This window comes from Tiliqua scincoides, chromosome 12 (assembly GCF_035046505.1).
Source record: "Tiliqua scincoides isolate rTilSci1 chromosome 12, rTilSci1.hap2, whole genome shotgun sequence".
NCBI lineage: Eukaryota > Metazoa > Chordata > Lepidosauria > Squamata > Scincidae > Tiliqua > Tiliqua scincoides.
Window position 1 is genome coordinate 11,740,119 of NC_089832.1, and position 14,141 is coordinate 11,754,259.

At 42.3% G+C, this 14,141-nt stretch overlaps 1 protein-coding gene across 3 annotated transcripts in view; it reads left to right on the forward strand.

The window, feature by feature from the left end:
* DIAPH2 (diaphanous related formin 2) overlaps window positions 1-14,141 on the forward strand; it is a 402,614-nt gene that overhangs the window by 130,230 nt on the left and 258,243 nt on the right. The window lies entirely within an intron of this gene.

Here is a 14,141-nt window from a genome sequence, read left to right on the forward strand (position 1 = left end):
GCTTCAGCTGGAGGGGATAATCAACTTTTTTTTCAGTGGCATCTGTTTGTGCAAATCAAAATACCTTCCATTTAGTTGAGGGATACGGATGCCTTAGATCAGTGGTTTCCAAAATCCTCCTTAGGAGGAGGAAACAAACAAACAAACAAGGAGGAGGAAATAGCAAACAAATTTGCTGGGGCAGGGCGATTGCAGCAGTGTGCCCCCAGGATTGTACTGCTGCTGGGGACAGGAGGGTTTTTTTCCACCCAGTACTGGAGTCCTGGGAGTTCTGGGGTGCTCTCTGCAGTGTGAAAAAGGGCACTTCTGGTTTTGTGCTGAAAACTGGAAGTGCCCTTTTTTCACAATTACAAAGGCTTGCGGAGCCCTCAGACCTCCTAGGAGTCCAGAGCTGGGTGAAGATACCCTCCCATCCCCGGCAGCAGCATGATCCTGGGGATTGTGTTGCTGCCTTTCCCCTTCCTGCCCTTTAAGGGGCAGGGATAAGTGTTTTCCTGGTTGGTGGGTTGTGACCTGCCAGTTTGGGAACTATTGCTGCAAATCCAAGCCAGGGTAACTGAACTTTAAAAGAACTCCAATTTAAATAAAATCAGATTTTTTTTATACTCTTTAGAGCTGAATTTTTTATTCTTATCCACCTTACCTGAAAAAAATAAATCCATGGTATGAAGAATGTATTCTCAGGGATGCCATTCTAACTAAAGAAAACAGTGTATTTTGGGCCAATCAGTGCCCATTTCCTACCAGGTTAGATTGATAGTGTCTCCAATGATGCTGTTTCACACATCCCTAGACTTTTTGGGAACTGCTGCAACTCACACTATTTAGATTTATTTATGGCCCAAACTTATCCTTCTCTTCTCTCCCCCCCCCCACTAGTGCAGCATGCCAAAATGGCTACTGCTGCATCTGGTAGTGGTGGTGGAGAGAACTTGTAGACATTTCCTCAGGGTAAGGAAGCAATAACTCCCTTACCTACACAGTATGGGATAGGCCTACACAGTGTGGGTGAGGGGTCTACTTGAACCCACACTAGCTAAATGTAGGTCTGCACGATGGGATCAGGTCTGGAAAGGGGTTAGGATTCAGCTGCTATCACCAACTCCACCTCCTTCCTGGACCCAGTCTGCCATGCCCATTTTGCCAGTCTCTGACTTTTTATACTCCTCCTGCTGATTTACCTGCTTCGGCAAGTGGCGGGAGAAGTGGCAACACACAGGTCTTCCAGCTGGTGCTTTTGGCAGTACACCAAGCAGCGCATTGTCGGAGCGCCTTTTACAACTGGTATTGACTGCTTTACAGCAGTCAGAGCCAGCAGAGGGGGAGCACCTCCAGAAGGCAGAATGCATAGAATTGGACCATTATTTACAGTTTTGAAGACTTTCCTGAAAACAAGTTTCCAAAACATTAAACTGTTCAGAAGAGTTTTGATATAGGAAACTGTTTGACCTTGCGAAAGACCTTTGTCTCATCTAGCTTAGTAATTGCATATATACCAACAGGGAGTGGCTCTTCAGAGTTTCAGGCAGGGTTCTTTCCAGGCTCTATGTGGTAATGTCAGGGATTGATCCCTGCACCTTTGGAATGCCAAGTATATGCTGTCCTGTATTGTTTCCCACACGATCCTGCGAGGTATACATCAAGATATACATCTTGTAAGCTCTCATACAGAGCATAAGGTGATGATCATCCTGTTTGCCCAGCACCTGGTATTCAGAGGTACAGAGCTTCCTCCCTTCCTTCGTTTGCTCGCTCACTCACTCATTCGTTCATTGGTGGTGGTGGGTCTGTTCAACTATAATGGCTAGTAGCCTCTATAGCAGTGGTCTTCCACCTTTTTCTGGTGCCTCTATCCCAAGAAGTAAATGCATAAAGTATGAGATTGGGGACACACCATCAATCCTTCGATCCTCTCTGTCCCTACCCTGCCCCTGTTGCTGCCGACTCCCCGCCCTCCCAGTACAGTTCATAGTAACCAAATACAGGAGTGCATAGCGTAGCAATATTTTGCTTCTGACCTCATTTAGATGGTAGTCCCCTAATTGCTGACAGAACTTTCCAGCATGCTTATTTCTTTTATTTTTCATATACAGGTCCAGCCTATTTATACATGGATTTTTTATACACTGATTTGACTCAACACGCATGGCCCCTGCAAATGAGAAGGAATGTGCTGATCCCTGGGGAAGGGGAAAAATGCATCCCTTTAAAATCAGTTTAAAAAACTGGTCCTTTAACAATAGCCCCCTTAATGAGAGAGGGCAGCTGGCTGACAATCCATCAATCCTTCTTTCTCCAGCGGACCCCTCCCTTCCCCCTGAGCCCATGAAAGAAAGGTGATCCCTTTGCATTGGTGAAGGGAGGGACTGAGTGTAAGCTCTCAGCTCTTTGTAAGCTCTAGGTGGAAGACTGATTGATGAATTGTCGTGTTAATCACTCTTATCTTACATCACAAAGGTCAGCAAGGCTGTTTTTAAATCATAGGAGCAAAGAAACTTTGTGTTTTAAATTGATTTGCTATAGTGCGTTTTTTTGCTGATTTACCTGCTTCGTTTTTGTGAATGCTTGGAACGGAACCCACACAAATAATTAGTCTCAACCTGTATATAAATATATAATGCAATTTTAGTTGTACTTGCCTTAGAATAAATCTGACTGAATTCAGTGTCGCTTATTTCTGAGTAGTCATGCATAGGATAGTGCTGTTAGCTAGATGCCATCACAACCCCTTATGTTCATAGATTCAGGGCACAATCCTAACCCCTTATGTCAGTTATTTCCAGCACTGGCATAGCAGTGCCAATGGGACGTGTGCTGCATCCTGCAGTTGAGTGTCACCCACGGAGGTCTCCTCAAAGTAAGGGAATGTTTGTTCCCTTACCTCAGAGCTACATTGCCCTTATGTCAGTGCTGGAAAGTACTGACATGAGGGGTTAGGATTGCGCCATTAGTGATTTAACTATGTGTTGGGCGAAAAATAGATTTGTCAATCTAAGCAACTTCACTGTGAGGACAAATGAGAATTCAAAGAATGCAATCCTGTGTTTGTCTGCTCAGAAGTAAGTGTCAACTGTGTGCTGTGGGGCTCCTGCCCAAAGTGTGTATATAGGATTGCAGCCTAACTCTCTTTGGTTCTTAGAAATGGGGTGGGAAGCTTTAAAGAGCAAAAGACTTCACATAGGCCAAATGATAATAGACTAGTTCCACTGTGCAGTGGTGTAAATGAAGTGACCCTGATGTGAAAGATGTACTGTATGCAGTTGGATGAAAACCCATCCTGAAAATGCCTGAAGACTAGGATGCCTGTGGACTAGGATCATTGCTGGCTCCAAAAACATTCTGTGGGCCCAGTCCGACCCAACTTTCCAGCGCCAACACGGCCCCGAGGTAATGGAGCATTTACGCACTTACCATGAAGAAGCCTTTATAACTTCCCCCTGATGGCATGATTGCACTGGTGCTGGAAAGTTGGTTAGGATTGGGCCCTAAGTCAGTGGTTCCGAAACTGTGAGCCATGCTCACATCCTCATGAAAAACCTCCACCCTATGCAGTGTACAGGTGTGTTCCACTTAACGGCGAGGGTATGTTCTCTGATCCCCGTTATTATGCGATTACTTCAATAAGTGAGCATTCAGTTCAATTGGTTACCTTTGTTGTGTCAACAGTCACTCCCTGCCAGACACTTGCTGGCTGCATGGGCTACTGGAGATAGATTGCATGTTCTTTGCATTATTATTTATTATCTTTGCCTCTCTGTTGTGTAAACAGACACTCTACTGCAGGCTATGGGAGACACGATTGCTTAATTAAGAGCATCTTTATTGTGCTTTGACCACTGTCATATATGTGGTCCGCTGTTAAGTGAATGGTTGTTAAGCTGCACACACCTGTATAGGATTGTAGGCCTAATGGGGAACTGTGGCCAATGGCCCAGTAGGTCTGAGGAGCCACTGGTGAAAAAAGTTTGGGAACCACTGCTCTAAATCATTTGTTAGATTGTGTCTGAATGTGTTCCTTCCTTCCTTGTCCTTGTTGACTTTGGCAACCCTTTAAAAGAAAACAAAAGACAACCCTGAAAAAGTTGTGTGGAATTTTAATAGCAGTGACTTCAGTAATGCATTTCACTCATAAACCTAAAGAGGAGATCTCATTGTCAGCTGCCACGTTATACATTTTTTTAAAGCCTGAAATCAGGATACATCAAAGACTTTCCATAGTACAGTACAATGAATTCAATTCCAATAGATTGCTAAAACTTGTGTACTGTATGCAAGTGTATAAAATGTCTGATTTTTTTACAGCGAAACACTGGTTTAACATCAAGTAAATATGCTTTGCTTCTTTTCTTATCAGGATAAATGGTTGATGAATATGTATTTTTGCATCAGCCCATATGGCAAACTAGAGGAAATGTACAAAATAAGATGAGGGATCTGAAATATTTCTGGCATAAAGTAAGCGCTTTGAAGTTTCAGATAAATAACTGAATTAGTTGAAATACTTACTCCTTTCCCTCCCCCTTTTCATGTTTATCCCAGGTGGAGTGCGTATATTTAATTAAAATGAATAAGATTATTCACAGGTGTTCTAGCACGATGTTAATTTAAAATCAAGGCAAAACTAGAATTATTCATACACAGTCTCAATAGAATGCTGCTGGTTGAAAGCATTTATACCACTGCAGTAAGTCGCTCTTTCGACTGAGGATTGTTTGATATGTTCATAGTTTCTTTTTGGCAGGAGCCAAGTTTTGAAAGCCAGTTAAAAGAAGTTAGGTCCTTTGCTGGTGCTTATGGGAGACTTTCTCTTTAACATTAGTCATCATAGTTCAACTCCTGTAAGTTGTTAAAAGTTGAGAAGGAGAACTCTTATCAGTATGTTGGGGTGGGGGGAGGAGATACCTGGGGATGAAAAACAAAGTGTTGAAAGCAACAAACTTTTCTAATTGCTGGTGTACTTCTCTGGGTGGGGTGCCTACCATTCCAGGGGTGTCAAGCTCAGTGGGGTCCACGAGAGGTCACAACTGTTAGGTAAAGGGGGTGGCTCCCCCTTTGCAGACTCAGAGTACTAGGTCTCATCCTTCTCCTTCTCCCTGCTTATCACTCCTCTTAGGCTCACAGGCCAACCAACTTCCTCACCAGCCAGCATTTTCACCACCACTGAGTTTCATCCCTGACCTGCTCCTGCCTTATAAAAGTTTTGCCAGCCCCCTTTGAACCCACTCTCCCTCTGTCGTGTAAGTTCAGTCACAGGATCCTGCCCTCCTTCTCCCCCTTGCTCCCTCGGTGCCTCTATTCCTCCTTGCATTCTGCCCACATCGCCTCTGTCTTCCAAAGCCTCTGCCCCAGCCGTGGCTGTTTCACCGTGCTCAGCCTCTCTGGGCTGTGGGCCCTGTTGCAGAGGCTCTGCTGACTAATTGGAGGGGCTGCCAGCCAGGAGGGAAATTGTTGCCCCCTGGAATGCCTCCAACCAGATGGGCGCCCAACCAGGACCTGGACAGTGGAACTTGCTTGCTAGTATACAGTTCCTCAACAGGAAGTTCTGTGGTTTAGTTTGTAGACAACAGAAGGTACTGTTGAAGAAGTGTGCAAAACTTAGTGTTAGAAATAAATGGGGGAGAGATCTGTGCTTGATTTTCTGTTTTTGTGGCAGAACATACCTTTTCACCTTTTGTTAGATTAATTTTTCTTGGTATTGGTATTATCTTCCCATTTGTGATTTAAATGTCTCAAGAAATTCTAGAGACCTGTTTTAGCTCTGTCATCAATTTTCATTACTAAGCGAAGATATGAAGCTCTTGTTTAGCATGGCCTAGTTTTCAGCAGCATCTCTCCTGGTTTTTAGGATGAGACCTTTCCCTGATCTTCTGGGAAATTGGAGATTGGAGGGATTGGAGATAGAAACATTAACTAGAGATGACAGGGATTGAACCTGGGTTTTTCTGGGTGCAAAACATGTGCCCCCTTTATGTGTTTATCGTTATTGACTAATCCTTGGTATTGGAATATGTTATGGACCAAAATGACATGACATCTTCTATTTTGAAGTATTACTTCTATTACAAGTATTACCTAAAATAATGTTATTAAGGCAGGGCTCACCTGTGGGCCGGGTTGGGCGTTTGCCAAACCCCTCCCCTCTTAAAGCCTGCTTACCATTCCATTGCTCTGCTACTTTGTCATCTGGGCATAAGGACACTCTGGGCTCATGTCCCAGCAGGCTTTGCACCAGAATGTCCAAGCTGTAGACGCAACTGTTCAGAGCAGCAATTTTCAATCTTTTTAATCTTGCAGCACACTGTCAAGGTACTAACGTTGTCAAGGCACACCATCAGTTTTTCTACTGTTGACAAAGCACACCATGCTGCTGGTTGGGAATTCACATCCCCCAATTGCCCTACTAATAAATGATCCTCCCCCAAACTCCTGCGGCACAGCTGTGAACCATCACAGGTTCACCAGTGATGCCATGTACACCAGGAACAGTGATGCCACGTACACCAGGAACACCAGTGTGCCATGGCAAAGTGACTGAAAATTGCTGGTCCAGAGCATCTCTGTGCCCCAATGGATGAGAAATGAAGCAGCAGATTAGCGGAATGGTAAGCACTGCTCAGGACAGGGTGGAAGTTTTAATTGCACAGCGGTTTCCAGTTTGAAGACCACTGATCTAAGGCATGTATGTTCTTCCTCCCTGTACCTGGATCCTGTTTAAGATCATAATATCAGCCATGACTTCTTGTTGACTGTACCATGTTAATACGATGAGGGTGCCCAGAACCTGTCTTTCTGCTGCTGCTTTCTCTGAACCAGCTGCTTTCTCTGTACCTATCTTTGCCACTTCCCATGGCTGGCCAAAGACTTAGTGGCACTGAAGGCAGCACCAAATACAGCTCCCCTTACTTGATGATGTGGTAGCTTTTGCCCCCCCCCCATTAGAGAATGGGAAGACATAGCAGTTCTCTAGTCCACCACTCTCCGCTTCTCAATTTGTCTTCTGCTTTATTTTCTTCCTATTTTAATCCATAAAGTGGGAGGAGCAGCAATAGATTTAAGTTGGCAGACAGAGTTTTCACTGCCTGAGCAGACTCCTTCAGATGGCCTCGTGGACGGACAAGCCCTGTGGTCTTTGCTGTGCCCAGTTTCCCAAGTCAGGTTTACTTTCAGTGATTTCATTTCTGGGTATTTATAGGAAGATTCTTTCCTCCATGCCCAGGATGTAGAAGGGCTCATTCGTGTGCTTTATGTGGGTTCTTGTGCATGCACCCACACGATTGCAGTCGGCGCTTGAATAATTGGAATGTGCTGGGCTTAAAAATCAAACCCAGAAAACAAAGAGAGTGTCTTTTCTTATTTATGTTTTTAAAAAATCATTTTCTGTTAACTTTTTTTTAATTTCAAGCAATAGTTTGCACAATAGCTACTATGCTTTGTTCAGAGGCACATGAATAATCTGAATCCGACTCTATCAAGGTGGCTGATGAAGCAGACTCATCTGGCACATTCTTGGTTTTGTTCTTAGGAAACAATGTCAGTGTTGATACACAGATGCAACTTTGCATCAATTATTCTTCTCATTTTAATGGAGTGTTTGTACCTGGCAAGCTTTGATACACTAACTTTTGATTTAAATTGATATCACAGTTGGGAAAATAAATAGGCAAGGTGTGTGTGTGTGTGTGTGTGTGTGTGTGTTTCTTTACTTTTCTCCTTGTCCTTTTTTTTTAAACACCTTGTCAGGATTGTTGGCTTTTATGATTACAGGAAGGATTGGTATACAGCAAAAACACTTTATTTTCACTGCAGGAACTGATAAATGTGCAATTTGCATCCCTTCCAGGTGGCATTGTGTGTATGTGGCTAGATCACACAGCTGCTAACTTAATTGAGGGAAAAAATGGGTGTGGCTAGCAGGTGCTTTGAAAATCTGGGATGAAAGCTATTCTAGATCTATCTGGCATTGTATTGCCTTCAGCTGGCTGGGAAGTATAGATACCATTATCTACAGATTCTGGCTCTCTACCCCCTCCCCAGTTAATCTTTAGAGCGGGGTGTCCATACTTTTTGACAGGAGGGCCACATCATCTCTCTGACACTGTGTGTCGTGTGGGGGGAAAAATTAATTTACATTTCAAATTTGAATAAATTTACATAAATGAAAACATTAGAGATGGAACTTATATGAATGAATGAAGGTTTTGCAATAGCTCAAGGCCTATAAAAGGCCTTGCACAAAGCAAGGCCAGCCTTTCCTTTGCTGCCACTGCAGCATCACAGATGTGAAACAGCAAGCAGTGGAGAGAGCCCATAGCTCATGCGAGAGGTCAAACAGTTGGCCATCACACTGAGAGCAGTTGCATCAGGCTAGCATGGGCTCCAGCAAGTCTCTGGAGGGCCAGAGGCTCATTGCAGACTAGGAGCTCCGAGGGCCGGATTGGGAGTCCTCGAGGGCCGCAAGTGGCCCCAGGGCCAGGGTTTGGGCACTCCTGCTTTGGAGCATAGTTGACTGTGCTGCTGAAGATTGCCCAAGCAAAATTCAACCAACCACCTCATATAATTTTCTGCACTAGTGATTTGCTTTTAAAAGTTAAAGGTTTTCCGAGTAACTGATCGAAATCTCTTAATTTCCAACTTGCTGTAGTTAACCAGAACATTATACATTTTTGCTTTGAACATAGAAGGCCCCAGGTGTCATCCCTGGCAATTCTAGTAGTGCTTGGAATACCAGCTTTGAAAGGCAGTGCTGGTCATAGCAGAATACTGAGTTAGATGACCAAACAGTTTGACTCATATAGTTTCATATGTAGACGTTGGTATGTTGGTACACCGTTTACCTTCCTGTTGCTCCTTTATTTCTGTTTAAGGATCTAGGGTAGCAATCTTACATGTTTATGTGGGAATATGTTCCATTAAATTCAGTGGAACTTACTTTTGAGTTGACACGGAATAGGTTTGTACTGTAGGTGTACAATTGGAACTTAAGTATTTCTGGCAATAGATTTTAGGGAATAACTTCAGGGCATATAACTGCTGCATGCCAAAGAGTCTTTCTTTTGAGTAGGGGTTGTAACCACCAACAATGGCCTTTCAACAGATAGATCTGAAAGGGTTGCCAGATGCAAGGGAGGGCACCAGGATGCAGTTCTCATGTTGTCTTCTGTGCTCCCTGAGGCACCTGGTGGACCACTGTGAGGTACAAGATGCTGGACTAGGTGGGTCTTTGGCCTGTTCCAGTGGGGCTCTTCTTATGATCCAGAGACAAGCTGAGGGGTGTGTATAGTCAACTCTGGAAGTCTTTATGCTCTTCTTATGTGGGAAGCTATGCTTATATGGAAGTAGGTATGCTGGTTGGAACTAGATACGAAGGGTGTTGGATTGTGTATGGCAGGATACAGTATATTAAAAGTGGGACTTTTTAAAAGTGTGTCCAAGTCTTACCCGAAATGAATGGTTAAAGTCTTTGTGTCTTTGTGTCTCTCTGGTTGTATTCAGGCTTCAAAGCAAAGGTGAATGAAAATGACTTCAGTAAAGGAAGTTTACTAGAAAACGTTCATGAAAATATTTCTCTCATTTTGTTGTTGTTGTTTTCCTTGAGTTATTGTTGTACCTGGTACAAATGTTAATTTAGGGGAGTGGAGAGAGAAGAGAAAGCAAAAGAGCAGAGACAATAGGAGATTGTTGTTTATACCTGTATTTAAGCATTAATTGCTTTCTCCCTGCTCTTGAAATCTAACTGCCTTTCTGATTGTGTCTAGTCATACTGTATAGCAGCAACAAATGTTTTTGAGGCCAGGCTACAGTTGTTTTGGTCAGGCTAATTGCCTTGCTTCAGAGATCATGTTGTTCGTTCTTGCTTCTGTGTTTTGCGTAGTCTTCTGTTTCTTGTCAGATACCACTTTTTTTCTCCCCACACTTTCAAGATTTCAGCAGATGCGTGATCAATACTTGACACATAACCAGTCACCCCCCCCCCCTTCTTCCAAGAGATGAATTGCATTTAAATCATAGCAGCAATGAATTTTGGGGAAGTGGGAAGACATGTGGGTGGGTGGGAAGACAGGTGGGTGAAGGAAGGGCCTGAAGGAAGGTTACTTGGGATGTCAAAAAAAGTGGTTTGGTATTTATACAGTATATTGCTAGCTCAAAACAAATTGTTAAAAGGCTTGGAAAGAGAGCTCTTGCAATGTTAAAGGGCAAGCATTTGGCTTTCTCTTCCATTGTATCACTTCAGAGCAAAGCCTTTTCACAGAGGACACCCTTCCCCCCTCCCCTTTAGGAACAAAACCTTTATTCTGTCTTCCATGTTACCTGAAAAGAGTCAGAACTGTGCTGTAAGCAAAAAGCAGACAGAACTCTATTCTGATATGGCCTAGGAGGAATTCTGAGTGTCAGGAACAGTTTCTTCCTTGGGGAATTGGTTGCAGTGCATCCCTTCAGAACTCATTCCTGCCCTTATTGTGTCCAAAACAGTCACTTGTACAGAACTGGCAGGGGTCACATTGATTTCTTAAAACTTTTTTGTTGTGGTGGTGTTTCTGTAAAACAAGAGTTATTGATGCCAGTGGTTGTCTTATGTTACTGGGTAGTGAAGGTTTGCACCTTTTAAAATATCACTGTTCTACTATTTAAGAGAATGGGTTAATGGTGGTGGTGGTGATGATGACAAAATTTAGATATTGATTTGTTCATAAGAATGCTGTTAGACTTTCTTGTATGTTGCACCAAGAAGAGGTGACTTCTGAAGAAATTGAGGGAACAGTTCTAACCAACTTTCCAGCAGTGGATCCCCGAGGTAAGGGAACAAAAGTTCTGTTACCTTGAGGAGGCCTCCGTGACTGTCTCCCAACTGCAGGATGCAGCACGTACCCTATTGGCACAGCTGTGTCAATGCTGGAAAGTTGGTTAGGATTTGGGTCTGAAAAACTTTGTATTCAGCATCATGATTTTTTTTGAAGGGGGCGCATAACTGAACAATACTAAAAGGCTAGTAATTTTTATTAAAAATTCTTGTACTTATTTTTTAACTCAGTTTTGTTGGTAGGCTTTTAAAAATAAAGTAGGGGTGAAATGAAATAGCTATTTTCCATTCATTTTCACTACATGCTACAAATGCTTCAAATGCTTTTGCATATGCAGTGTTTTAATTAATTCTCAGTAAACTGTTATGACTAAGACTTGCTTAGAAGGTACGTAAAGCACTCATTTTGTTATATTGTAGCTTTTGAGAACAAGTTTCAAACATAATCATCACTGTGAGGAGATTCGGATGGTGCGGTAATGACCTGTGTTTATATAATTTGATTTCTTTAGCTCGGTTGCACTGTGATTTCATCATTCAGTATTGAGTGTGGCCTGCTCATAGAAGCACATGCTGCCTTTCTGTGTGTATTGAGCTTGCAACAAGCTGTCCACAGCAGACGGTTCAGCTACACACAAGCATCATCTTATCCTGGATACCACTTCCCTTTTCCATATGTTTTTTCATATGGGGGTCATGCATACCAAGGGAAATGTGTTTATGACTTGAACAATAACAAAGGGCTTGTATTGCTTTAGTCAAGACTTCAAGGGGGGAAAAGAATGGGAGACAGCCCACTGTTAGTCTTTCCTCTCCAACATAATTGTACAAGTAGTGGTCAGACTTGGTTTTTGATGGTAATAATGGAATCACTGCTTTATTCACTCCTGTCCTGTCCCTCTTAGTAACCTGTACTCTAGGGTTTAATTGTTAGGGGCCTTTGGTGCACTTTTTGGAAATATTTAAAGCTATCACATGATCAATGTAGTAAGAAATTTTGGTTTTAACCAAGCAGTAATGGTGCTGAACTGAACATTTTCTAGTGACTATTCTCATATAAAATAAAGGGGGCGGGGGTCATTCAGGAATAGTTTGCTAAATGACCTCCAATGATGTGTATTTTTTTTTGGTGGTGGTGGGGCTAGTTTACTGCTATTTGCAGCCAATCCAAATTTGGTACAGATTTTTGGCAGTGTCAGTGAGAACAAGCACAGCTAATTCAGAATTACTGCACTATTTGCTAAATAAACATTGCTCTCACTCTGAATGTGCTTAGTTTGCCATTGATGACAGTGCCACTCTTTATTAGGAAGCAGTAGAATTTTTCAAACAAAATGGTACCAGAGCTGCAGTTGAGTAGAGTTGTGAGTGTTGCTGCTGCTCGAGTGCCAAATATAAGAACCAGGAGGTGTGTTTCTTAAATGTTGTTGGAGACACACACACAAACAGGCACACACTTTTTGTGCCCCCCAGTGTGCTCTCCTGTTTGGTCAAGTCCCGATTGATATAATTATGCAAGCAATGTATAGTAGGATGCATTAAAACTCCTGCTTAGCACAGATATCTCTTATTTCCTAAGTGCCCATTTGCTAGTTAATGGGCAAATCAAGCCTACAAGCTAATTAGATCTGAATATCTTGCACCTTACTGAAATAATGGCACAATAAACCTTTTGTTTATGGTAATGGATAGGGTACTGGCTGCTTGTAGCTGTAATGTACCCCTGCACAAGACTCTGTTAGTTGCAGTGTTAGATCAATAAGCATTTAGTGATTCAGAGGATGACAAATGTAGTTCGTGATGCATTCTGGATGGCAGTGCAGGCTATCACACTGCATGTCATCAGGAAGCAGTGTCATATGTTAAAAGTTAGAGGATATATGACATCTTTCTGCTTGGCTCAACTGTCTGATTTGGAGACTTCCTAGCAAATTAGCAAAAATGGGTGTTAGTAGCAGTTCACAGAGGTAGATCATCATTACTATTGGTGTCTAAACCACCATGGCTGAAGACTCAACAATGAGTGAGTTTTGTTTGGTATTAAATCTTGGTTACTTGGGTTGCAATCTTGTACACACTTCCCTGTGAGTAAGTCACACTAAATTAAACTTACTTTTGAGTAGAAGTGCATAGGATTATGCTGTCACTTACCCCTGAAGACTCCTTAGTAAAATTTGTAAGAATCTAACAGCTGAAGGTACCGTTGGGGTATCTGGCTATTCCTGCACCTCAATTAGAAAATTCAAGAGGTGCACCTTGTCATGTTGCAGGGGTAAGGTCTACCTCCAGAAATTCCTTGTTCTGAGTGACTTGTAAATAGTTCAGAAGGCTCACCCTCTACTCTGGCCAGTATTGCACAATATTTTGCTTTGTAATCTGTTAGTCTTAACATTAGGACAGTTAAATCTTGCAAAGGTAGTGTTTAATGGTGTTCAGTAATTTGATATAATGATCAGGTGTGAGATTACATTATATATTGTGCAGCTGTGAGTTTTCTCAAATGCATGTGTTTCCAGATTTTGAGATGAGCAGCTAGTTGTTTTCCTTAATCAAGTCTCTGAACCATTGCAACCTTCTTGTGGGTTTTCCATGTTCACCAGAACACTCGGTTGAGTTAATCTTCTCTGTATCTAGCTTACTTTGGCTAAGATCATTATTACTTGTGCAGGCAACAAGCAGGTGTCATAATAAAATTACCCTTTCAGGGGGATACATTAGTTTGCAGATGTGGCAGTGCAAGAATATATCCACCTTTCAGCTGCACATGTAAGTACATAACCTAAGAGTACAATGGAAAACAATCTCTTACAGCATGTTGCATCAGCTTTTCTTCCATGGCTTTGATAAACAAATACGTTATTGCTCACAGAATAGATCACGGTATTAAATGAAAACAAAATCTTGGTTGCTTACCAACAGGTTTAATTTAGATCCTCTTTTTGATTGTTTTGCTCAGCATTTTGTTCACCTTTCCTAACACCTGAACCTTATTTCATTTCCCTTGGCTGTGTTTTAAATTAACGTGAGTGTTCAATGATAAATAAAGCTTAGCATTGTGTGGTTGCAACCAGTAGGAGGCTCTAGTGTGCTGAAGGTGGAAATTGTGGCAGCTCATGTATTGAAGATGGCTAAAATGGAACAAGGAGGGGGCAGCAGAATCTGACCATCACTCCCAAACAAGCAGTGTCTGTCGAATGTGATATCAAACAAATCATTATCCACTGGTGGACTTGAACTCATTTCTTTGATTCTAGTGAAAAGTTAAAACATTGTGTGTGATCCTGTTTTTCTCCCTGCACATGCTTGCTTGGACTTCCTTTAATTAACGGATGAAAATTCTTAA